The sequence below is a fragment of the Taeniopygia guttata genome, chromosome 8, assembly GCF_048771995.1.
Source record: "Taeniopygia guttata chromosome 8, bTaeGut7.mat, whole genome shotgun sequence".
NCBI classification, from domain to species: Eukaryota; Metazoa; Chordata; class Aves; order Passeriformes; family Estrildidae; genus Taeniopygia; species Taeniopygia guttata.
The window spans coordinates 17436366-17461968 of NC_133033.1; the positions used below are offsets into that span (position 1 = coordinate 17436366).

The 25603-nt window shown below is 39.0% G+C and overlaps 1 long non-coding RNA gene across 1 annotated transcript; it reads right to left on the reverse strand.

The window, feature by feature from the left end:
* Positions 1 to 3159: 3159 nt before the first annotated feature.
* Positions 3160 to 11841, reverse strand: LOC140684592 (uncharacterized). Its single transcript, XR_012057044.1, has 2 exons — positions 8526 to 11841; positions 3160 to 7854 (listed from the first exon to the last, which is right to left on the reverse strand). It is a non-coding gene; the product is annotated as an uncharacterized lncRNA (long non-coding RNA).
* Positions 11842 to 25603: the final 13762 nt, after the last annotated feature.

The window sequence follows — 25603 nt, forward strand, 5'->3', positions numbered from 1 at the left end:
CGCTGGCTGTGGGGAGAGATGAGAGGAACTCCTTAGTATTGGAAGAGTGGGCCAGAGGGAAAAAGGAACTGAAAGGGTTTTTTGTTAGAAATGTCTTACAGGGAGGAAGCCAAAATAAGAAGCAAGCAAAGATTCTCTGTTTTCTGAATTCTGAAGAAGGAGGAAAAATTAGTGGTAAGCTCTAGTACATAAGCTTTATAGTCTATGAGCTAGCATGTTCAGTGACACGAAAGCACATCTTTTTATAAAGTCAGAGTACATTTCTGGTTTGGACTTTAGTGGTGACCACTAAAGGCTTTATACTAATGCTGTTACCAGGGGCAGCTGCATTATAGTACTGCTTACGTGTTTATTCACTGTACTGACAGCTACATTTCATGTAGCAGCTGCTGAAGCCATGACTATTCAGCAAGGATGAAATGTGATAAAGCTTCAAAGAGATTTTCTTCTGCAGTATTAATTCTTTATATAGAAACAAATAGTTTTCTATCACTATTTTTAACTTTAGTCTTGTCAAAGAAATTCATAAGCTACTGGTTAGGAGTGTGAAGTTCACTTTATAGCATTTGATTTTCTTATATATGTGTCTGTTCTAGATTTGTACAACCTAATTCAGGAAAGCCATTACTATGATCGAAACAGCCCACCTCATGTTATGAACACTTTGATTTCCTTAATTCCTCTTAGTGTAATGAGGACTTAGCCTCTGGGCACAGGGAAGAGAAAATCCACGTGTAGTATACAAATGATTTAAGAAACTCTTGGCATGTGCAGAAAATGGTATCTGTTTTGGAAGGGTTATTGATTGTGTCTGCTTTTTAGCTAAGCTTTGATGGGGAAAGGGCAAACTCTATCGTGCAGGATACCAATGAGATTATCAGGTTAGTGAGCAAATGTGACCAGAATGTCTGCAGCTTAAGGGTCTTTATTCTGCTGTAATTTTTCAGTGTAGTCGTTTTTATTGTGCTGGAAACTAGATCAGACATATCTGTGGGGTTTTGGGGTTAGTTTTTTTTTTGTTTTGTTTTTGTTTTGGTTTTTGTGGGTTCTTTGTTTATTTTTGTTTTTTCTTTGTTTTGTTCCTTTGTTTTGTGAGTGTGTTTAATTGGTAGGGTTTTGTTATTGCTTGTGAGTTTTTACTTTGGGGCTGGAAGTAGTAACTTGTATGGCTGTAACTGAGGGCTCTGGGTTTGGTTCCTGCTGCCAGCCATGCTCTCATGAGCAGAGTCAATACATTTGATCATCAGTGTAAAAATATGTCTTTGCCTGGGCTGCATTCAGCCTGGCTGGGGGGTTTGTGATGTGGAAGCCAGACACGTGCTTGCAGGGTCTTGGGGTGGCTGACTCCTGACAAACCTGCTCCCTGCCTGTGGCAAAGCTAATGGTGCAGTGGGCCAGTCTGCTTTTGGGAGCTGACCCAGAGCAGAGTACAGACAGTTGTCATCTTTATCTGCATGAGGAGTTGGGCTAGTGCCCAGCAAAGAATGGCACTTAGAGGAAAAGGTTGTTTGGCCCATTTCTCTTCATCCTTCACTTAAAACTGATACTATTCTCTCTTAACTTTGAAGGAAAGTGTCTTTAACTTCTGGTGAAGTACCAGTACTAGACTCTGAGCAGTAAACACATGTTCTAAGGTGATAGATGCTGTATGTATAATCAAATCCTGACATAAGTTGCTACCAAAGGCGTCTCAGGCTTTCTCACAGTTGAGTACTGGTAGCTCTGAGAAAATACCTTTGATTCAGGGTCTGCTGCCCATGATAAAGAAGGCAGTATCAGTACTTGCATTTTACATGCTGAAGGTTCCTGAAAAGCAGTGATGTTTTGTCTTCAGTACATATACATAGGACACCAGTAAGGTGACCAAAATGAACACTAATGTGCTGTCTCAAGATGTTGCCCTCGCACGTCTCATTTTTTGTGAGCTATTACATAGCTGTGGTGATGGAAAACAAGCTGCTATATTTAACTGTATTTTTAATAGATATCAGTAACTGACATATGTTTCATATGTTTAGCTCTAATTAACAGGTTTCCAAATTTATATTAGCTAGCTTTCTGTAAGTGTTTATTTTTGTGCAGCACATGTAATGCTATATTGGCAGAACTGGTCAGAAATTTTTCAACAAAACAAATGTCAGAAAGTGGCAATTTGTTGAAACTTTCTTAGGGAATGTGAAATTTTTAATGAAAAGTTTTTTCCTGAGAAGCTTTGACATGCCTTCAGTATGGGTTCTGATCTGAGGAAGAAAGAGACTGCTATACTGGGGTGTAGTAAACTGAAGGAGCTGATATGGGATGTGCTCCTTTTGGCAGAGCACTCCATTTGGAGTTGATCCTGGTGAATCTTCTCTCTTTGGCTCATTTACATCCCAAGAGGGAATGCAGAAATACTGTCTCAATCAGATCCCATGTGGATGTAATCACAGCAAAAATTATAAAGTTTCTGCAAGTAACAAAGCCCCTATTAGAACTGTTGCTGTTTTTGTAGGGCAGCTGACATTGGGTGCTGCACATGGAGCTCGTGGGCAGCACTGAGCACCTGGAACCTGCCTCTGATTTCGTGTGACAGTCCTGGCTCCTCCTTCAGCTCTGCCACGCTTTGGAAACCACAGCCAGCCTCCACGGAGACCTGCTCCCTGCCAGGTGGTACCAGGACAATTCTGTATGAGAGAGCTTCCCCTGGGCCAGGAGTCAGGTATGGAATAAACAATGCAGTCTTTTGACAGTCTCTTTGAAGGTATCTGGGGGAAAAGCCGTGCCCCAACTTCTCCCTGCTCCCCCCTTCCCCAAACCTCATGCTCATTTAATTCCTTTTGAACATTGGATATCAAGCATAAAATGCTGGATCTGGTTGTCCTCATTCACACTGGTCTGAAAGAACAAATTCACAGGAGCTGGTGAGAAGTTTGCCAAAGGTCTATAGGATAAAGGGACACAAAAACATCTTTCTTTGGTTTTCAGGTCATGATCTGTAAAAGGCAGCTGTCTCTGTTGATTGCTATCAGGCCCCAAGGAAGGGCTGCATTCAAGGGAGGGTGGGACAAACTCACAAGGATGTTTGTGAGCCAAAATGCAAGTCTCCATCCAATAAAGTAATCTTGTTCTTGCAGGGAGTTTATGACAGAAATGGTGTAATTTGCCTTGAGTACGAGTACATTTTTTTTTTTTTTTAGTCTCTTTAATTCCTAACAGAAATAGCTGACATTTTTTCCCTGTAGAGAAATTTCTTAGAAATTCCAAGTTTGTCTCCTCTACCACCGGGTGTTTCTGCACTGGGCCCAGTGGAGCCAGAACTTGAGATGCCTGGGCTGTGTGAGGTGTTCAGGAAGATATTTGTTGCTTTTATTAGGCTATGGACGTGACATTGCTGCTTGCCATGCTTACTGAGCTTTCCTTTAGTACTGAAGCTGGTAGTGCTACTTTTCTGATATCCCAGGCATGTAAAATAAGTTTGTTGTTTCTGTGCAGCTGCTCTCTCCTACGTGATAAAGGTAAAGAAAGCATCAGCATCTCACTTCTGGCTCCCCTACTTGTTGCAGAAGTTTCAGTAAATCATTGCCATATTCACTGTCTATGTAGCATTTGGCTTTTTTTTTTTTTTTTTTTTTAAGTGAGCTCTGTATCTTTGGAAAGTGATGCCACGGTTTCCATCATTACCTTCCCTACATAGGGTCTGATTTTGAAACACACATTTTCACTACGGTGAAACCATCTGCTGCGTGTGGGGAATTAGCAGTACTAGGCATAACGTTTCTTTATACTATCTAGAAATGTGCCCAAATAGTGCAATATGATCGGGTATAATAAGATTTAAATGCCTGTTCAGCACATAGATCTGCAGGAAGGCCATTTTCACATCATCTTGCATTGCCTTACATTATGCTGTATTGTATTGAATTTCAGGTTTTATTTGCTAGTGTCATACAGGACCTGCTGTAGTTATTACCTCAGATACATGTGTTTTTAATAATAGTGTTCTGAGATTCAGATATAGTTGAAGTTACATGAGCTGAACCATGAATGTGTTATAAGCTCTCTTGTATTTACTGGACAGTAAAGGCATACCTGTGGGTAGTTACTGTAGAATATAAAATGTGTTGTAAATTCACACATAACCTCCCAGGTGGAAACTGTGGAGCCATATCTAAGGGTGGTCAGGAGTTAGAATAATATTGTTGTTGTTCTTTTCATAAATCCATAGCATTTATACAGCTCTGAGCAAGCTATGTACTTCTTTCCACAATTTATTTATCTTCTAAGACTTCTATTTTATTCTTTAATTTTATTTCAGCCTGTCTCATATGCAAATCTGGGTGCATTCTTTTCATACAGTATTGCATTACACTTTCATGGGCATCATAAGACAATGTTTCCCCTCCCCCAATACCTGATGACAATTTTGTGTCTTTTCAAGCCTTGGTCCCTTTAAAATATTAATTAATCCCTAGCCCGTAATTCTAATCTGTAATTTGCAGAAGTTAAAACTGAGGCAGAGAGGTTAACTTGCTGCAGATGTAGTGATGCAGCAGTAAAGCATGAATTAATCATTGCAAGCATCCTTTTAGAACCACTAGTGCAGGACCTTGTCGGACATGTAAAGTGTGTGTGGTTTCCCAGCTCTCAGTCCCTAAATTGCACCAGTAATCTTCAGAGCATCCCCTCTGTGTTTGTGTTGTGGCCCTGATGGTGACTGTTCATCGAGAGTGATGTATGCTGTGCTGTTAGTTACATTTCCAAACTGTCAGAACATAAAAACTACTGATGGTGAAAGGTATGGGGACACCTTTTGCTCCCTCTCTCTTTCCTGTTTCTGCAAACCTTTTGCAAATTATCAGTGTTGGAAGAAGTCATGAGGAAAAGAAGATGAACGGATGACTGAAGAAAGCTTGAGATGCTGAAAACATGATAAGCTTCTGATGTCCTTTAGCTTCCTGGCAGGCTGAAAGGGACCAGAAATCCGCTTTTACTGTTTCTGAGTTTATGAAATGCTGTTGGCTGAGAAAAAGAATGTTGAGGCCAAAGTATTGGTTTATCTCTCCTTTTGTTCAGGCTGATAGTGTCCAGAAAAAGAAAATGTTTCACACAGATCCTTGGTGTTCTATGTCGACATATAGAAAAATGTGACTTCGTTCTCAGCACACCAGAGCAGGAGTTCTCTTGCCCATTTTTTGTCACAGATCAGGCTCTCTCCATAGCAGAAGATTTATGTGCTCTCTAATAATTTAATAGTAAAAATTATCTAATAATATAAATAGTATCATTTTATTTGTTTACATTTAAAATATAATCAATAATATAAAACAATAATCTCCTTTGATTCTGACCCACTTTTATTCTTTGAAATTATGCTCACAAGAAAAATCAAATCAGGTTTTACTTCCTTTTATAGCACCTCCGTGCCTCTACTGCAAAACACTGCAACTTCTAGCAGGAGTGGGATTTAGGCTGTGGTGTATTACAGTTGCAAATATTCATCTTGGCACCATGCCAAGTGGTTAGAGAACATTTCATCTCTACAAAGAGATGAAAGAAATACAAAAATCTAATTGGAATTGGTGTTGTTGAGAGGAGTGGGAGGATTTAAGGGTAATATCTAATAACTACAAGCTATGTTCATCTGCTATTTGTGGAAGTGAAGTACTTGGAAAAAGCAAAATAGCATCTGAAAGAGCCTTCACAATAATGTATAGAATACAGGTTGAAAACATTTTTATGTCCAGAATAAAGGCTTGAATCTAATTTTTGTTTTCTTTCATTTGAAATCAATAACAAAAACTGGGTTTGCTTGCTAGATTGCCCCCAAAGAGGAGTACTACCAGCTCTTGAAATGATAGATGTATTTTTCTCATCTCTCTTTCTCCAGACTCTTTAAGTATGTTTGGGTCTGCCTTGGACCTAAGCAGTGTGAAGCACTAAGTATTTCCAAGAGGTTTGTGACTAATGGGCAGTGTTGGCTGGGCCACAGCATCATTCAGTCCTGCTTGTGTTGTGGTTCTTGTCTGTGTGCTGGTGTTACAGCTGGTGAGGGCACACCAGATGCAGTGCTCTCTGGGGTCTGAGGGATAGCTTTTTGGGAAGGCAGTGCTGTGAACTGGATCATGGTTTCAAGTCCATTCTGTGTAAGCTGTTGAAGGTACATCAAGGTGCTTAGATGTTATCCCCCAGTGGCAGATTCAATGAGTACCCTAGAGCCAGGAGGCTTTTATGCTATTCTACCCCTCCCACCATATTTCCCTGCTCTGTAAATATCCTCCTCTTTTGTATTCCTCTGCTGCTTCTGCAGAACAGTGCTGTGGGAAGAGTGGTTCACAGCTTCTGGCTATGCAGCACTTCCAAAGCTAAGTACCAGACTGCCTGGGAAGTGCTGAACTGTGTGCGCCCAACAGGTCTGGGCACTTGGCTTTAATGTTTTATGACAAACGATATCATTGAGTTGCCTTGTTTTGTGGCTCTCAGCTGTTTTATTAGGATTTTTTTTTGTTTGTTTTTTAAATTTCTAATCAGTTTCTCAGTCTGGTAAGGTGGTTGTCCACAAATAGACCAATATAAATGGTAGCGGTACCCTGACTGATGGGGTGTAGCCATGTAGATTGAAAAAAGTTGCTGCCAAATGTATGGCTTGCACAGCACACACCAAGAGTTTTTTTATTCCTGCAGCATCCTACAGCTAGAGGTAGGATGGACAAGATGTGAGGGAAAGAAGAGAGGCAACATAAAGTTATCCTTGTCGAACAAGATGGAACACGTCTGTTTGTTCCTGGAGACACAGGATTACATTTAGGACTCTTAAGCGAAGCAACTGCTAAAGTCAATCCCACTTTCACCTAGAAAATGGACAGACTGTCTTTTGGTGACAAAGACCCTCTGACAGGCATCAGAGCAAGTGAAGCTTGCTGTGTCACATTTTGTGGAAAATAAGATTGGACTCATTCTATCAATCTCCTTCTCTAAACATCTTTCTTTCTTTTTTTTTTTTTTTTTTTTGTTCTGGTGCACATCCCAGAGGACATGATGGTTATTGGATATATTTGTTTGCTGTGTCAGATGAGTGAAAAGTTTTACTCTGATGCTGTGGCTTGTTCTGAGCCCCTGGTAGTGTCTGTTCAGCTGAGGCTCCCATCTGAGCCTGTGGGTGTGTGTAGAAGCACGTGCAGAAACCGCCCGTGCCTGCCAGGCACGGGGAGAGCTTGCTGTTATTGCTGTCTCATCTCCATGACAGATTTATTTTCTTCTGCATGGTTACAGTGACTCTTGCTCATGTTCTGTCCTTATTGGTGTCACTAGCCTCTCCCTCCGAGTCTGATCTAATGCAGGGAGGAAAATCATCTTTGCTGATGCTGTTGGACTCCTTGGCTTTGTTCCCCTGCTGAATAGCAACTTGAATTTCTTGGTCTCTTGTCCAAGGTCCCACTGTGCTGCTCCACAGTATGCCAGGCTGTTGGGATTTGCATCATTCCCTGCAGCCATCAGTGCCCAGTGCATAGGTGCCTTGCAACTTGCTGTGCTGCTCTTCTGCTTCCTGCAGCTCCTTGGGGAGCTTGCAAAGCCTCCAGGAGACTTACAAATTCAGGTCTCTATGTACCAAGTTTTTATGAGACAGTAAATAAACTTACCATGAATTGCTGCTGTCTTCATGAGCATCCTTAGTGGCTTGTCTGATGTTTTCCTTCCTCCCTGGCCTTGTGTGCAGAAACATTGTCTGGAATGTTTCCAGTCCTTTCTAGAGTGGATCCTAGCAGGATGCACACAGGTCAAACATGCTTCTTGTATTGGTGAAATTTTCTGTCAGTGGCTTGCTAGGGGAGTTTTCCCAAGGTTATCCCAGGATGATGGAGGGAGCTCCAACATTAGCTGTAAAAAATAAAATTGAGGCAGTAAGTAATGGCTGGTTAACTGGAGTGTCTTACAGCCAGAGGCTTGTTCTTTCTTTCTTTTTTTTTTTTTTTCCTCAGTGAACTAGAAGTTAAGCATTCAAAAGAAGACCTAGTCCTGAGCCTATCTGCAAGATCTTAAAATGTAGCCAAAATCCCTTCTAAATAGGGCTCCCTGCTTTCAGTTTCAAGAACATCTGAGCACTGGGAGTCTGTCACAACCCACACGCAAGCTGGTTTCTGCAGTCTGGTATCAAAACTCACTGAAGATTTTCTTTCTTAAAAACCAGCCTTTGGGATCCATCACAGCCACTTTTGGCCAAACTGAATATAACCTGGTGGTCTGATAGCAGCACGGTCAGCCATGGCAGGGGCTGTGAAGAGACCAGATATCCAGTTTAAAGCACTAAATTAAAATTAAACTGCCCAAGTAATACAGAAGGAAAAGAGATTTGGCTCCTCACATTCACAGACACTTTGCAATAAACAAAACTCAACCCAGTTTTGCAGTGTGAAAACAGTCATTAAACTCTGTACCTAGTTATTTAATGCTTGCTAGTGCATTAAGTGAAGAATAGTGTTACAAATTATTCTACTGTTAGCGAATACACCCATACTGTCCTAGAAAAGCCCTTCTCAAAAAAAACTTACCTTTTGCTGTTCCCAGATCCTAGAATTTCCAGTAAGATCCAGATGGTATTTTTCTGCCACTAAACACAAGGTCTTCCCCAAAAGTGCTGCCTGCTCCCCCTGAAATACCTAGGGTAGTGCCTGATGCTGCCAACAGTAAATAACAGCCCATGTAATGGAATTGGTTCCTGCTCAGAGAAGAGTTGTGAAGGAGTTAAAATTTCTCAAAAGTGGACTGTAGATAGAACTGAACTGTGATGATGCTGAGCCTCTGAGATCTATTAGTTTTGACAACCTCAGTTATTCTGGTGCTTCTCATCATCTATAAAGTTAACAAGGGCTGATAAGAGATGATGAGGTACCACACGGGTTTGTATTTCAGAACTCATAAATATCTCACAATACCATTTTTCTTACAATCAGATACATTAATTTGTCGACTGTAGATGTTGCTGAATATTCACTTGGTGCAGAGATTTAACAAAGGCACTGCAAGGATAAACATTTTTAAATCAGCAGATAGAAGCCATGGGTTGTGCTGTGTGCTCAGCTGTTACGTGTTTTCAAATGTATGTTCTAATTTTACTGAAATTGTTGATTTCTTTGACCTGCTTTCTTCCTTGAAAGCATGAGTCATAGGCAACCTTCTTCAGCTGTATTTCTATCCCTTTTTGGTGTGACTTGGTGATTTCATACTAGCGAGTCAGATACTTGAGGGTGAATTTAATTTGAAATAAACCTTACTCTTGGAAGAACAATTTTTATGAGGGGATCAAACAATGTAACATACAATTTTCTCAGGCTGAATGTCACCTGGAGATGGCTGCAACTCAAGATGCTCTTTCAAGCAAAAAATTCTATGAAATATACTGTGGACAAACTCTCCAAAGTAGTAGTTATTCTTGCTCCTGCTATAATAAGATGAAGCACACAAATATCACTTGATTAACAGCTGCAGTATTAATTTCCCTTTTTGGTTGCTTGACTCACAGCAAGAATCGTGTCAATGCAGCAGAGAAGCAATTAAATTGATTTTAATCTTTGTCAGAGAAGATAACATGCCTTTTTCTCTTCTCATTTAAATAATTAAAGTTTCAGCAGGTATTATTTCTGGCTTTAAAGAAATTGGTATCTTAATGTAATAGAATCCTTGTAATTATACACTTAATGGATCTTAATAAGTTAATCATGGTTTTTCATTTAAAATGTTTTTTTACTTATTAAACTTTTATTTGCTTTGATGGTTATGCTTTTAAGAGGGTAGAAAATATTAAAAAAATAAAGTTCTAAAAAAAGCCTCACATCTTTTTTCCATATTTGTACATGGCCTTTCAAATTCATTCTCAGTTAGCTGGATTTCAACACATGCTTTTAAAATTCTTACCCAGTGAAGCTTTCTGTTATGCTACAGTTAATTATTTTGTTGAAAAAGCTTCATGTAATGAGGACAAACAAATACTCTTTTATCTTCGTTGTAGTGCAAACTCCAATTCTGCAGGAGTATAGCAAATATTTCTTTGTCCTCTTTGATCCAAGCTGTTAGGCAGTATTTGGGGTCCTGCAGGTTATTCCCATTAGGCAGGAAAATGGCTGGTGGAGTCAGGTGTGCCTTTGATGTGATGCTCTGTTTACCTGGAGCGTGTGTACAGCTGTTCCCTGCACCCAGTAAGGAGATGCTGCCCTGCCTGGCAGCCCGAGCTTGCTTGCTCAGGCAGCACTTCACCCCACAATCTTTCTCTTGGTAACGACTTGACATTGCAAAGTGCATTTATTTCTTCTGTTTTGAGTTTCCCCCCTCCCTTGGAGCAGGATCGCCAACAGTCTTATGTTATTTGTTCTGGTTTTCTGGATGACAGAGCCTTAACCCTTCTTGCTGAGAAAAAAACGGATCCAACAGCAAACCACTTTTCTCTGGAGCATCCATGAATGCTCCCTGCTCTGCAATGACCACCTTCATGTAGGAAAGGCTGTAGTAAAATGATTGCTTGTCCTTTAAAGGGGACAGATGCCCCAGTCTAACACGGGAGGGCTGTCTGGGACCCCCTGGCCCTTCCAGGGGCTGTAGTGAGCCCTTGGAGCCATGAGTGCCTTCTACTCACCAAGGGCAGGGACTCACTGATGCAGAGCCAACTTCTGCTCTGGAGTTGCAACCTGTATCTCTTGTGATTCTTCCTTTACTGGCAAGTGAGGGGAAAGGAAAAAAGCCCCAAAGATTAACTACTTTGCAAGGTTTAATACAAAGGGCTCTAGAAATATTTGGAAAGTGAAGATATTTCTAACTTTACATTTTGAGAATAAAAATAATGGAAAATGACATAGTAACAGATCATGTGAAGTTTCAGTAAAAACAATCATGAATGTATGACTAATGTACTTTTTATTCTATAAATAAAAATTGAAAACTCCTGTACCTACTGTAGGAATTACTAGAAGTTAACAAATCATTGAAATGGATGTTATCCCTTATAGTGGATTTGGTCATGCTCTTTGAGAATTTCCACTTGCTCGGTAACCCCAGTAGAAAATATTTGATTGTAAGCATCGTTGTTTACGTTCCTGAATTTGCACTGAAATCAGTTGCACCCTAAGTTTTTTTTTAAATAAGAACTTTTTCCCTATGTATATATTATGGTAGTGATGAGCAACACCACACATAAGCAGCAGGGAGCATACCAGCATCTGATTTATGTCCGTGCTCAACAGCAGCTCTGTGTTTTTTTTTTTTTTTTTTTTTTACTGGATATTAAGGTTATTTTATGATTTTTTTTCCCTCTTTGTCTAGGAAAAAATGCTTCATATTTTCTCCTTTCTTTGAATAGATCTTCTCTTATAAAATACCTTGTTATATGTGATTTGGAAGCTGTATTAAAGTGACAGATTTCCTTTTCCTCAGATTTCATCACAGGTAATGCAAAAAATTTTGGCAGGGGGGCTAGGCATAACAGATAGTAAAACTACATGAGAGATGCTTCTGGGACTTGTGTGTATCCCTACATCTCAGAATGAAGTAACTAAAAAAAAAAAAAAAATCAGGAGAAGCAGAGAAAGTCACTTGTTTGTAGTTTCTTTCAGCCTGGTTCTAATTTCTCTGTGAGTAAAGCTACTGCAACGTGATTGCTGGACTCTTAGGATTCTCATTGCTTTGCTTGGTAAAGGTCTTCACATATCTTTTGAGCACTAGATATGGCTGTGTCAGTTCTTAGGCATGTACACTTTGGGGCGACAAATAGTGTTTCATAAAGCAAATGTGCATAGAAAGACTGCTATTCTTTCATTTCCAGTTTATGAAAGGAAGAATTCCTCTTTTCCATGCACAAAGAACTTGTATGTGAAAGAGCCTGTTGCTTCATGGCTTGGGTGACACCTCTGTGTACTGCACTGGTGAAAAAAAGCTCATCATTGAACTTAAAATCTGTTTCATGGGGTCTAATACAATTCATTAAGTTAGTCTAGTCTCATTTATATCATTGTGCCATATGGTGTGTGTGCAGGCAAAGATTTAGTCCAGGCAGAAATTTTTTGGAAGAGAATTGCAAATGGGGAAGCAAGGGAGAAACAGGGTGGTTAATCAACAGAGACGGGTTCTTGATAAATACATACTGTTTACCCTAAATAGGGGAAAGATACGTAACAGATGCTGAATTCTTCAGCACACTTGGCAGCGTAACACGCTTGATAGCAACAGCAGTATGAACAATGTAAGTGCTGTAGCATATAGGAAGGGAGAGATACTCCTTGACTAAGAATCAGGTTGGAAAAGATACTGCTTGTTGCTGTGCCTACCAAGTCATTCCTAGGAGTGTTACAGGCAGTCTGCAGATAAAAGATAATACTGTCTGAATGGACTAATATTAGCAATTACTGCCTATATTACTCTTTGTTTTTCCTCTTTTAAAATCTCTGCTCAAAATGACTGCAACTGCTTCCTAGTATAAGAATTTTTAGGGCAAATCTGCTTTGCCATGTATTCTCAGTTGCATCCTAAGTTTTTGATCAGAAATATGGAGATATAAACCTTTATCTAAATTATTTTTGAGACATTATTTTAAGAATAACCACTCTTGGTCATCCAGGTCTCTTAAATGTCGGCTAGTGGATATTTACCACTAGTAATACAGTGCACAGATTGTTTAAACTGTTTAGGTGAAGCCTTTGAATTCTGGTTTTTTTTTGGTGATGAACACAACTGAGAATCCTTATGACTTTATTAATATATGTTTCAGGTTGATTTCCTTATTTGTATAGTTCTTGCAGTGCCACCTTACTTTTAGGGCAAATCTGGAAGCCTTAAACTAGGGTCTGATTTTTTTTTCAGTCAAAACTTCCATAAGTCTGACCTAAAATGGTTTGTGTAGTAAAAATCACATGGTAGCAGATGCCATTGTCCTGATAGATACTTGTGTTGTATTTGATTTGGTACAACTAGGAACTGATTTGGCAAAACCCCTTTACTCTCCATATTAGTCATATAAAATATTATTATCGTAAAAAATCCATGGGAAACACCTTAAATTGCTTTCTTAAAAATTTTACTAGCTCGTATATAGAAAACCTTCATATCTTCATCACTGGGTGTATGTGTGTGTGTTAATAGTGCCCTCAGTAGCCATGCGTCACACAATGTTATCAGATGGCAAAAGAGTCTCAATCTTCTTTGTCACTTCCTTTTTTGAATATTTATATAGGAGTCAGTGACTGAAATCACCTGGTGTTTCTGTGTTTGGAGTGAAGCTGTATTATATCTTACTGCTTACCTGTAGTTGAGCTGAACAGCTTCTCAAGAAAGTTTTAAATTTTTTTTTTTCTAAAAGTGAATTCTGTTGTCCTGTTAGTAGCATGGATTAAGAGCATTTCTCAATTTTAGATGCAATAATTTCAGTCTAATAGCAGTACCTTATCTTGCCTTCTTCTACCTACTTGAGTTTAAGATGTGGTTTGATAGGAAAAGGTATGTATGGTATGGCTGCCTGACTGTGGGAGAGTAGACCTGATGATCCAGGCAGCCCTTACCTATCCTGCCTCCCCAGTGCACTGAGGTTTGGGCTAAATTGGGTCTGGCCAAGCAATGCAGCTCTCAGCAAGGTGGCTCTGCTGAAAGGGTGCCTGGGCTAGGTGGCAGCTCCACAGGTTTCTATGCCCGTGCTGCTTTCCATGTCAAATGCTGAAGCATGTCTTGTGGCTTCCTAGTGCTCTATGCCAACCAACTGAGGTGGAGCATTCAAGTGCTTAAACCAGAAAATTAATGGGTGGACGTTTCAGGTGTATTTACCTTTTGTGGCCTGCAGGATACTTACAGCTTGCACAGGAGGAAAAGGAAGCTGAAACTCCACGTCTCAGTCAAGCTTGGTTTTCAGCCTCTCAAGCTTCTGGCAGTGCCAACAGTATGAATATAGTTTAAAGTCAGTAAAGTAGTAGTACCAACAGTATGAACACAGTTTACAGTCAGTAAATTTGTGTGCTCCAGACTAAGCATGGCTGCTTTATTTTGCCCTCCTTGTGAAATTGCCCAATGTCAATACTGTGAATAGAAGGTGTTTAGAGTAGCAGGGGGAGGATGTAATGTGGTAATGGGTGTGATGAAGGGCAGGAATCTGTTAAAAAAGCCAGTACTGTAGCTGCAGCACAGAGATCTTTAGGGCATGGTAGTTATAGCAGTGGTAAGAAGTAAGTCTCTGGGGAAGAATTAGAGAATGTGTACTGACAGTTAGACTTGCTTTTCTCTACTTTTATTTATTTGTGTGAAGTTTTACTAACAGTCGCTGCTTTCTTTGCCTAGTATGAAGGGCTTATATTTTTTTTTTGTCCTGCAGTGCTTTGTTAGGGTGGTAGGCAGGGTAAAAGTGTGGGTGCTCCTTCGGAAAGGATGAGTTAGTTGCATAGGAGACTTTGTTTTGTGCAGGGCTGTGTACAATGCCTGCTGAGCATCCAGCAGCTACACACACTGTGATCCACCAGAAGTTGTCTTGTGTATTCTAGGGTTAGTGTCAGTGTATGCCGCGGTTCTGTGACACTTGTTCTGAAGAAGTTTATCCTTGCTTACATGCCTGGCTCCTGACATGTGACCTCATTGGCCAAATCTGCCGAGCTCTACTCCTGCTTTCCTCTTGAACTGCCCCAACTGGCCCTGTTTCCTCATCTCGCGTGTCCTTGGGGCTCAGTAGCCACTTCTTTCCATTTGGGGTCTGCCAAGCAGGACTCCACAGCAGCCACTCCTTTTGCATAGGACTCAGAAATTCTGTCACTTTGACCCCCAAAATAGTCACAGGATACCAGAATCAGTTAGGTTGGAAAAGACCTCTGAGATCATCAAGTCCTACATATGGCCCAACATCACCATGTTAACCAGACATCAGTGCCATGCCTAGTCTTGGTTAAACACTTCCAGAGATGTTGATTCTACCATCTCCCTGGGTCGCCCTGTTGTTTTGAGAGTTTTGAAGTTCTTCTAAAAGTTTTCTATGCCTTCTGATGTTTACATATTTCTACTGAATCTTCTCACACTCTCTATTTAAATAATGATTGTTTTGCATTCTTCTTTGTGTGTAGAGAGAATTGATAGACTGTTGGTTTGACCAGTGTGGTTGGAGAGGTGGCAATTTCACCCTCCAACCCACAGTCACTTTTGAAATTCTATATATAGTGGAGTCAGAAAATAAAATCTCTCTTTCTTGGTTCTTTTCTTCCCCTCTTTTACATCCACCTGCTTGTGTGAGTTATTTTGTGTCATAGTGTAACATCCCTGGGCATTCCAATGTCGGATCACCCTTTCAGTGAAGAATTTTTTTTCCTAATGTCCAGCCTAAGCCTCCCCTGGTGCGACTAAAACCTGTGTCCTCTTGTCCTGTCACTAGTCCTGGACTCTCCCCAGTTTTGATCCTTGATCTGGTAAAAGATGCTTCCCTTAGCACTTTGGTTATGCCTCTTCAGGGAGAGCAGAGTAGTAAAGAATAGAATCCCTCTTTTCAAATCAATTTTTCATTCATAAAGCTTAAATGAGATTGTGGGACTTGTAGGATAGTGAAAGTGGGATCGAGATTGTGGGCTCTGATTTTTATCTTGTAAATCTGTGCTGCATTTTTTTCCTGCTTTCTTGTTGTGGTAATAGTGGTAAAATAACTTTTCTTTCACAGTGTCTGTATGTAAAAGATTTGAAGTTTCATTTCTTTCTAGTTCACTTCTGCAGAACAGTTTTCGTGTGTGCTCCCAACGTGTTTGCACCGTGGCAATAACAAAGCCATAACTGGCTGATGGGCAGTCGAGAACTGCTGTGGATGACTTTCTGCAGCTCCACAGTGAACGGTAAACCACATCTGGTCATCCACCAATAAAACTAAATTCCAGATTTTTTGGATATAACTCAAATACTATTGTAGTGACTTCTGCAGGCCCATTCTATATATCATGTTGTCCACTTTAAAATATATTGCCTTCTTGTATCATTCAGAGCATTGTGTAAAATCTTTGAAAACACTGAAGAGCTGTACAGGTGCACCTGGCTGACCTCTCTCCCTCCATTCACTGTATTTTTTGTCACATTGTTTAATCTTGTATTCATCTTTTCACTAGCTATCTTTCCCTTCTTTTTAATTGCTCATTATAAAGTTTTTTTCCAGACTTGTAGTACTTCTCATTTTACCTCTGTGAACCTATTTTGGTTTTGATTTGTGTTTGTCTTTTTTTAATAATGGACTATGAAAAAATATGGCATTATGCTGGTTTTGGCTGGGGCATAGTTAATTTTCTTCACAGTAGGTGTGTTTTGGATTTGTGTTGATAACACGGGGATGCTTCAGAGCAGCACTTAGCATCAAGGCCATTTCTGTTCCTCACCTTATCCCACCAGTGAGGAGACTGGGGGTACACAAGAATTGGGAGGGGACATATCCAGGACAGCTGACCCAGGGGATATCCCAGACCATATGGAGTCATGCTCAGCACATGAAGCTTGGGGAAAGAGAAGGAAGGAGGGATGTTTGGAGTGATTACACTCAGCTGTATGGTTTCATGGGCATGGTGGTATTTGGTCAATGGTTGCACTTGATAATATTTGAGGTTTTTTCCAACCTCAGTGATTCTGTGATGGTGTTTGTCTTCCCAAGTCATGATTATGTGCAGTGGAGCCTGGCTTTCCTGGAAATGGCTGAGCACCCGCCTGCCTGAAGTACTGAATGAATTCCTTGGTTTGCTTGTCTGTATGGCTTTTACTTTCCCTATTAAACTGTTTTATCTCAACCCACAAGTTTTCTCACTTTACTTCTCTGATTCTCTCTGCCATCCTGCCTGGGGGAGTGAGCAATTGAGTGGCTGTGTGGTCCTTGGTTGTCAGCAGGCATTAAACCATAACTGGTATAAAGATGAAGAATAATGATATAATAGCTGCAGTTGTCTTCTCTCCTGTACGACATAATGATTATCACTAGTGTTGGGAAATGAATTTTCAGAATTTATGATTCTCCAGGAAAAGAGGTAAGAGGGAAACAGGAGTTGGGGCATGCAGATAATAAAAGAAATAACTTCAACAGAGATATTCTTTATCACCTTCTGTCTTACCTAATTATGACATGATTGTCTGCTGCTCTCTGGTATTTTACTGTATGGGCAGGTGAGCCCATTTCTGAGATTTAACAGATCACAGATGAGAAAACAGATTAGCCTGAGCTTTCTTCTTGGTCTTGCTGTCTCCAAGATTGCCTGCACCAGATGCTCCCTTTTTTACCAAGCTATTTCTGCTGGCTGTTTGTTTAGGGGTGCTCACATGCAAGGAGGCAGCATGTGGTCTCAGCTCTCACTGACTTCTGCTTGGCAGATTCTTAAACAACAAACTGAATGAGTTATTGAGAAACAAAGGTGGCGTGCAAGCATAGTGCCCAGAAAAGGAGCATTTTATCTTCCTGTAAGTATGACTTCAACATTGTAGTTTGGAAGTCTAATTTAAAAATAATTCAGTGCTTCACTGTTTAATTCTCTTGTGCTGTTCATGTGGGAGACTTCAGAGCGACAACAAAAAAAAAGTAATAAGAGCAGACAATGACTTTGGTTATGTATTGTGTATCATAAATATTTGTGTCTCTGACTGGTTTCATTTTAGCTAGCTGAGGAAATATAACTTGCTGAAGGCGGTTACCTTTGTTCAAAGCCAACTGAGACAGCACCAGCACTCAGTAATTACAGCCATACAGTTTCCAGGAGACTCCTTCTTCACCAGACCTGTCGTCTCATGTCCCCATTTGTAACACTGTTCATTATATTCAACCTGCTGCCGTCACTCCAGAGCTTTCAAAAGGTATTCTGTGGGCGATCGTGCTGCAGGACGTGGATAATGAAATAGTTAGACGTGACTTGTATTATAATCGGCTCACCTAACTTTCATTTGGCTTGAAAAGTAGACTTAATAAAAGCAAGAGTGAAAGGCATTTTATGTTTTTAATAAGGAGTCTCATGTGCTATAACCTGCTGTTTTTCATTGTGTGTCTCTTCTCATGGTTTCTTTTTGAGGCACCTAACAGAAGAAGAGCAGTGAATGTCTCTTAATCTTAAAGCTTTTTGAAAAACTGCAGTGGTAATCAACAGTACTCATCAGTAATTTTCAACTGCAGTAAGTGACTCAAAGTTTTTACATCTACATCTTATATTTTAAATGGATAATTATTTGTTGATGGTAAAGATAGTCCTCTTCAAAAACAAAACCAAAATATCTATGCACTCTAGAACACCACATCTGTTTAATCATTAATTAGCAAATTTTTTTTCAGTTTCTCACAATAATTTTTTAAGAATCCGCCTACCCTTGCAGTATCTCCAGTTGGACTGTGAAGGAGCTTGTGCTGCTCTGTTCTGTGGCGAGACAGAGCCACGCTTCACATCAAGCTTTAGAAATTCCTAGAAGAGCAATGAAGAGAGACAAGTTCAAACACTGAAACCTGGATGTGATGACCATTGGAAAATAGCTTCCTAATGTAAACCAGAACTCTCTGTTGTAGTGTTGTTACCTTTGTTTGACTAGACAGTCATTGCTAGAGGTGAGCCACAGTGTAGCTCCAGAGAAGCCCCATCCTTGCTGCTGCAGACTTGGATAAGCATATGCACCACAGCACAGATGAGAGGCAGGATGCAGGTCTGTGGGCAGGATAAATTGAAGGTGAGGTGGAAATGCAGCCACTGTAGGAACTTGTAAATAGATTCATATGACCTCAGAAATCAGGTATAGTGATAATAGCAGTAATACAGTTAGGGGAAAAAGAAGCTCTGTATCCCAAAGCTCTGTATCTGTATCTGTGCTCTCAGTGGAGTAGGTTCAATAAATGCAGGTGTGACTGATGGGATTGCATGAATGAGAGCTGGCTAAAAAATACCCATCTTGCTCTGTAAAAACCAGTAGTGTTGGTCAATGGTGGAAAGCTCTTTGAGTGGAGGCAGCTGGTTACCTGCCCCTTTGATTAAAAACATCTGGACTTTGGTTCACACCGTCTTCACCTCCCAGTTCTCTTTCTACTTGTTCTGGGTATAGACCCAGAGCTGTAGCACCAGAAATATTACTTTAGCTCTGACTGTAATCTCATGGTATTCAGGTTTTCTCCTTGTCACAGCTACTAATAAATAGTCATGTTTCCTGTAAACTTCAGACATCTACTTTGCACCTTCTTCTACTTAATTTTGCCCTAAACTCCAGTTGAAATTGGTGAAACACTCTTCTCCTCACAATATTAGTCATGCAAAGTATACATTAGCTTTAGTAACAGCTGCCTTCTCTTGATGGTTTTCCTTGGATTGGTTCAGGGACCTGTGTTTTTAGCTCTGCAAGAAGCAGGCAGCCAATGGCTGAATTTTCTAGGGTGTTTACATATGGGAAAAGTATGTGTATGGAAGACAAATATCTGTGATCATGCAAGAAGATCTTGCTTTTGTATATTTATAAATGCCCAGAGAAGTAATCAGCGACATCTTGTGAGAGCTTTAGACAGAGCTAGGAAAAAAATTAACTAAAATATTCTTAAATTTATTTTTATTAAGTATATTGTTGAAGAGAAGACCTGGAACAAGAGCCTTGGTCATGGTCTTTGGAACCATGCTGGCATCTTTTAGCTCTCATCCACCCCCTCCCCCTGAAAACCTATTACTTGTCATCCCTTTCCCACTAACAGCTTCCAAGATTTCCTAAACTCCTTTCAGCTGCACTCACACATGACTGCTCACTGATCCTTGTAATCCATCCTGTCACTCACAGCCTATTCTGCAGACCCAGCAAAACCATGTTTTCTCTTTGCTGCTGAAATGCCTTTGGCCGGTGCTGCCCAGCCGTGCCTCGGTGGCCCTTTAACCACCTTGACTTGCTCTGACCTCTCTTTCTCAGCTTTGCAATTGTTGTGGTTAGCACAGGTATGGTTAGTTGGCACAGGTCTGTTTTCAGTTCCTTTAGCCAGGCATTGTTTGTGCACTGGGCAAGGGAATGCTGCCTCACTGCATTAAATGATCCAGCTGTTGAAAGTATTTTTAATTACAGGATATTGAATAAAGCATGATTTGTCATATTATGTACTGACTAGTGGATGTAATAATGCTTTTTTTTCTACAGTTATTCTAGTTAATAACATTTCTATTGACTACAGTTTCAGGAAAGGTCTCTGTGGTGGAGGATATTTAGTCTATTGAAGTCAGTGACACAGGTCTGGTTGAATTCAGTAACACCAAGATTTAACCACTAACTGACAAATCAGATGAAAAATAACAGTGAAATTATCAGATCATTGCAGGTTATCCTTATTCTTCCTTAAGTTCCCAAAGCTTTATATGATACTTAAATCAATTGGGTAAGTCTTTTTCTCTACAGCTGTGACTGTGTACTATATCCTTTGCAGCCAGAGGTATTTTTGGACTTTTTCACAAGGCCAATACCTCTGTGCTAGTGTGGACCCCTATTTTAAAAATAACAGAATAACATTGAACTAAATCCAGAAGTGGTGTATGTGGAAATGAGTTGTTGCTCATACCCTGTGTAGGAGGACTGCTGGACACTGAAGTGGACATAATTTGCTCTCTTTAGGGGGTTGGTCTCAGTTATTTATGGGAGAGCTAAAGCTGCTTGGAAATGTCAATCAGTTTTCATTTTAATAACATGCCTAGTTGAATTCAAAACTGGCATTTAATATTGACACTGTGCATGAACTGCCATGTCATTATACACATGCTAACCTAGATTTATAAAATAATAAAATCATTGTGGTTTAAATTCCCACAAAATATTGATGGAAAAAGTGTCATACACTTATGAGAGTAGCTTACTTGCTAATGTGCTTGCCATTTTTTACTGACCTTGTTGTGAATGCAACCTTGCTGCAGGCTTCTGCAAATTGGAGCTCTGCTACAGTATTTCTGTTCAGTTAATACCTGCAGAGCCACATATTTACTGGAAGAGCACTTTAGTCTTCCTCCCTTCCTTCTGGAATACATTACCCTAATAACAAAAATGACAGTTTAGAATAATACATCTTTATTTATTGATGTATTTCTTGGTTCTGCTCTGTGATAAGAGGCATAGTGATTTCATTCAAGCAGGGTATTACACTGACAATTTCTTTCTACTTCAGTGTTCATCTACCTGAAGGAAAACCAGCCTGAATAAAGAAGAAAGTTTCCCTTTATTTGCTGTGCTAAAATAAAGCTGTGCTAAGGGAACATGAAGGCTGCAAAGGCACACTTTCAGTAGGGGGAGGAGATTCCAGGATTAACACAGTCAGTGTCATGTTTTAGGACTTTCATACTCATGCATTATGGTACTACCTTTTGTTAGAATTTGCATACTATTTCAGTTCTACAGTAATGCTCATAATGCCATTTCAGTTTAAAATGGTTTTCAATTATGAGTACGGTGGGCCTTTTGGGGAATACTAAAGACAGAAGTTTGATTTTTGTAATTTCTAAGCCAGAAATGGTGGAAAGGTTGAAGGAAGACAGAGTGGTATTCATGTGATAAAAAGGTGGGGTGCTTTTTTTGGTACTGGGGTGTTACTTATCTCCTAGATGTAAAAACTTAAAACTGGAAATGAGGTTAATTTGTGGCAGATCCTCCACTGTAAATCAATTACACATTAAAAAGAAATTAAACAACTGAATGGAATTACTGTTCAGCTTGGAAAAAGAACAAATGGTGATCTTTGACTGGAGCTCTTTAGTTTCAATTTTTGTTTCTATATTTATCTGATTATGGTATTGCGTAATTTATGGGATGTCTCTGAATTTTATTGCATCAAATTATTTTATTCTTGTGGCAACAGTGAAGTAATCATACTACACTTATGTGTGTGATTGAATGTCAAAGTCTTGATTACGCACTTACACAGAAAGCCATGCTTTTAGAAGAGGCTACATGCTCACGGATTCCCCAGCTCTTGACTTTTTGTTGGTTTCCCTTCCTTGTCTGGTTTTCAATTATGAAAACTGCAGCTTGGTTCCCTCCTGGAGTTAATTTCCTTTTGTGATGGGTACAAACAGCATTATGCTGGTGAGTTGTGTGTATTTAAGAAAAGGAAAATATGAAAAGAGAGAAATGCTATGTTAGAAAAAAAATTATTTGTAATTTGGCCCTGAATTATAAAACTTTATGTAAATACTGTGCAGGGAATTCTACTTTTGTGTTTCAATATAACAAAATGGATGACAGCTAGAGAAACAATTTAAGAAAATTTAATAAAAAAATATTTTATGAATTTACATGGAAAAAAAAAGAACAAATACTTAATAGAAATATGCCTCTGAGCAGGTAAAGTCATGTTGCCCTGAAAGGATCCTGTCAGATCAAGACTGAAGAAATACAAATAAGTTGTTCCAAGTAGTTTTGGACAGTATGTATCAGGATCATTAAAGCCAACCTTCAGATGGAGTGAAAAATTAACTTTCCAACATAGTAGAAAGGGAGAGAGGAACTGAAACTATGACATCTGTGTTTGAATATAAAGAGGACACAGAAATTGAAGGAGAACAGACCTGAGATGCTAAGGGAGGCACAGGAGGCTTGTAATGACCTTGTCACTTGTATTCTACAGTAATGTGCAGTTCTTCCCTTCCTGCAGAGATTTCTATTGAAATTGCCCATATCTAGACTGTTCTAATAAACCTGCTTGTAATTAGTTGGGCCTGAGTTGCTTTCTGAGATTCGTTTTGGAAATAAAAATAGAACTAGCTGTTCTCAAGTGAAATGAACTTGGTATTTGATCACAGAATGGGCTGAGTTAGAATAAAAAGTTCAGTATTTGATATTTGGAGAAAAAAAATAATCTTAGACTTGCCTCTGAAGAAAGATGAGAAAATTAATGAATTGTTTCTTTGGGTTGGTAAATGGAAGTGTTGCAGTTTGTACAAAAGAGAATGCTTTCTGTTTCTCTTGAAAAGAACAGAAAAATAATGTTGAGTGAGCAATGTGAGGGAGTTCAGAAGCATTGGAATATCTGCTAAAAGTTGCAAGAGGCATTTCAGTTCGATAAGTAATTTATGCATGGCATGGAAATAAAATAATGATCTTGTAAGAACAAACATGTTATGCATTTTGAAGAGGTAACTTTTAAAATAGTTCAACAGTTTTTGGGTGATTAATTGCTTTGGACTTGAAACCTAATAGATATTTTTGCCTTTCTTTTTAGTAGTGTCAAGGGGACAAATATAATGAACTGTAAAGGAAACAGCAAGACAGAGTGTGTTTTCCTAATTCTTTCCAAAATTATGTATAATTTTACTAATGTTATTGTTCTCCACCCTCCCACCTCCTCTTTTTATAGATGTACATGGATTAATGTGTTAAAATGGAAATTTGATTTAGGGCTAAGCAAACTATTTCCATGGAAATAATAACATTGTTGATGTCCTTTGGTTTGGGAAGCATTGCAGAAAATGCAATCCATCAATTTTTATTCAGTCTAGACACAGGACAGAAATAATGATCACTTTTGCAAATGAGTACAGTGTTAATAGGAACCTTTGTATTTGGATTTTCATGAATTTTGAACAGCTGCAGTTTATGGTGTGTGTGTGTGTGTATATACACACACACACAGAGATAAAAAATTTCTTTGTGTTCAGATTTTTTTTACCATGTCAGTTTTCTTAAAAGACAGTAGATGGCCATGAAATTTTCTTTGACCATCTTTTAGTCTGTAGACTGTTCAGCATAATTTGTATTCTTAGCCATTTATCTAGTTCTGGTCAAGTAAGAACTAAGAAGCACTGACTATCTTAAGTGTGTATGATCTTGTGTGGGACTAATGACTTTCTTGAGATTAATCACAAGCAAAAGTCTAAATAAAACTAACCCATTTTAAGAGTTAAGGATAAAGTAGTCTCACAATGAATAGTTAAAATTTGTATTCTAGTTCTAGAGCATTGTGTGCTAGGTTTCACCAATGGACATACACTGATGGTGCTGGGAGAGCCAAGAAGTGACATTTCATCTTGGCGAGAAGCAGGGTAGTGTTCAGTGGGCTTCTGTCTGATTCTCTTGGGTACTTCCAAATGGCAAAACTAACATGAGAAATGTAAACATTCCTTAATCTGATGTAATTATTTGTACTCATTTATTTAAAAAAAATGTCAAAGTACTGTTTTGTTTTAAGTGCTGGCATGATTTTTTTATTGTTTGCAGTAATATGTATGAAACTTATGGACAAAAGTGCTTGTTGAGCCTTTTAAAGAAAGGCATGAAAGACATCAAGGCATTTCCTTAAACATCAGTGTATATAAAACAGTATTTATAAAACCTTTATAAATTACAGTCTTTACTGATGAGGCATATTCATATTGATGTTCAATTTATTTACCCAGGAGACCAATTTATTTCCCTACCTCATTGTTAAGTGTTTCCATTGACACCCAGATCTGCTCTGACCAAGCAACTGTGACAAGTGGTTTATTGAACTGTGAACGGGCACTGTCTGACTCTAAACAATGGCTTTATCTAATTATGAAACCCCATGCACCATTTCAGTCCAGTGTTGTTTGTTAGATAAACAATATTTTATGTTATTGAAAAATTAATTTGAGTCTGGGTACACTGCGTGACAGTGAAAGATAGTCTGCATTGTGACTTTATAAGCTGGTAACTCACATATCAAGTGAACTGACTTGAGATGTTCTGACTGCAGTTTGTTGGACACTATGAACACTTGAGAGGGCAAAAGTGAACTGCCTTAGAAGAACATATAAAGGAAAGAGAATAACTGAACAAAATCTATTGCTTATGCTTTAAATGAATCTGATATTATCAAGATGATTTTTTTAAGAATAGCATTGATAGAAGAAAAATAGATGTACTTGTGGAAGGGGAAATTGGATCCTCAAGAAGTTAACTGTGAGGCTTGGAACTACTAGCAGAAATTGAATAGACCCACTTGAAAAAACCTCCATTATTGTCCCTATTGCTTTGTCAGAAGATAATTGATTACAATCAAAGCTTTTGTTTTCACCTACCAGTAAGTCAGCTTCTTCAAGAACATTCACCAATAACCACAGAAAGAATTCAGAGCGTTTACTCTACTTTATTCTGTAGTAAAAAAAAAAAAAAAGATGGGACCATATATGTATATTACTGAACTGAAGAAGAAATATATGTTAATGTTCTAGTAACTTACATGATACATTTGTGAGTGAGAACAAATCTCCTTTCCAGTGAGAATTTCCTCAAACAGCAGTTTGTATACAAAATTCACTTAATTCCTGTTTATCACTGAGAACTGTTTGGATTGCTTTTTGAGGCATTTCTTAATGGTCTTGTGTAATTGGTTTCACATGTTAAGTCCCTATTGGTAGTTTCACTGTGGTTTTCTTATGAAATATGAAACTCTTAAAAATTTAATGGTGGATTAATATTAATTTAATCAAACATTTCAATATTAAATCTATTAATATTTCATCTTCTATATGGCTATGCAGATTTTTGAAAGCCACTCCAATGTTGTCTGGAAAACTACTTGGTTATACAAAGACTGTATAAAAATTTCTTGGCTCATGTGGTTTCTGTGCAGTAGTCAGGCTGCCTGGGTCGCTGGTTATTTTTATTCACCCTCCAGAGTGAATGTAAATGAGGTGCAGGAAATGGAGAAGCTAAAGAAAGTTTA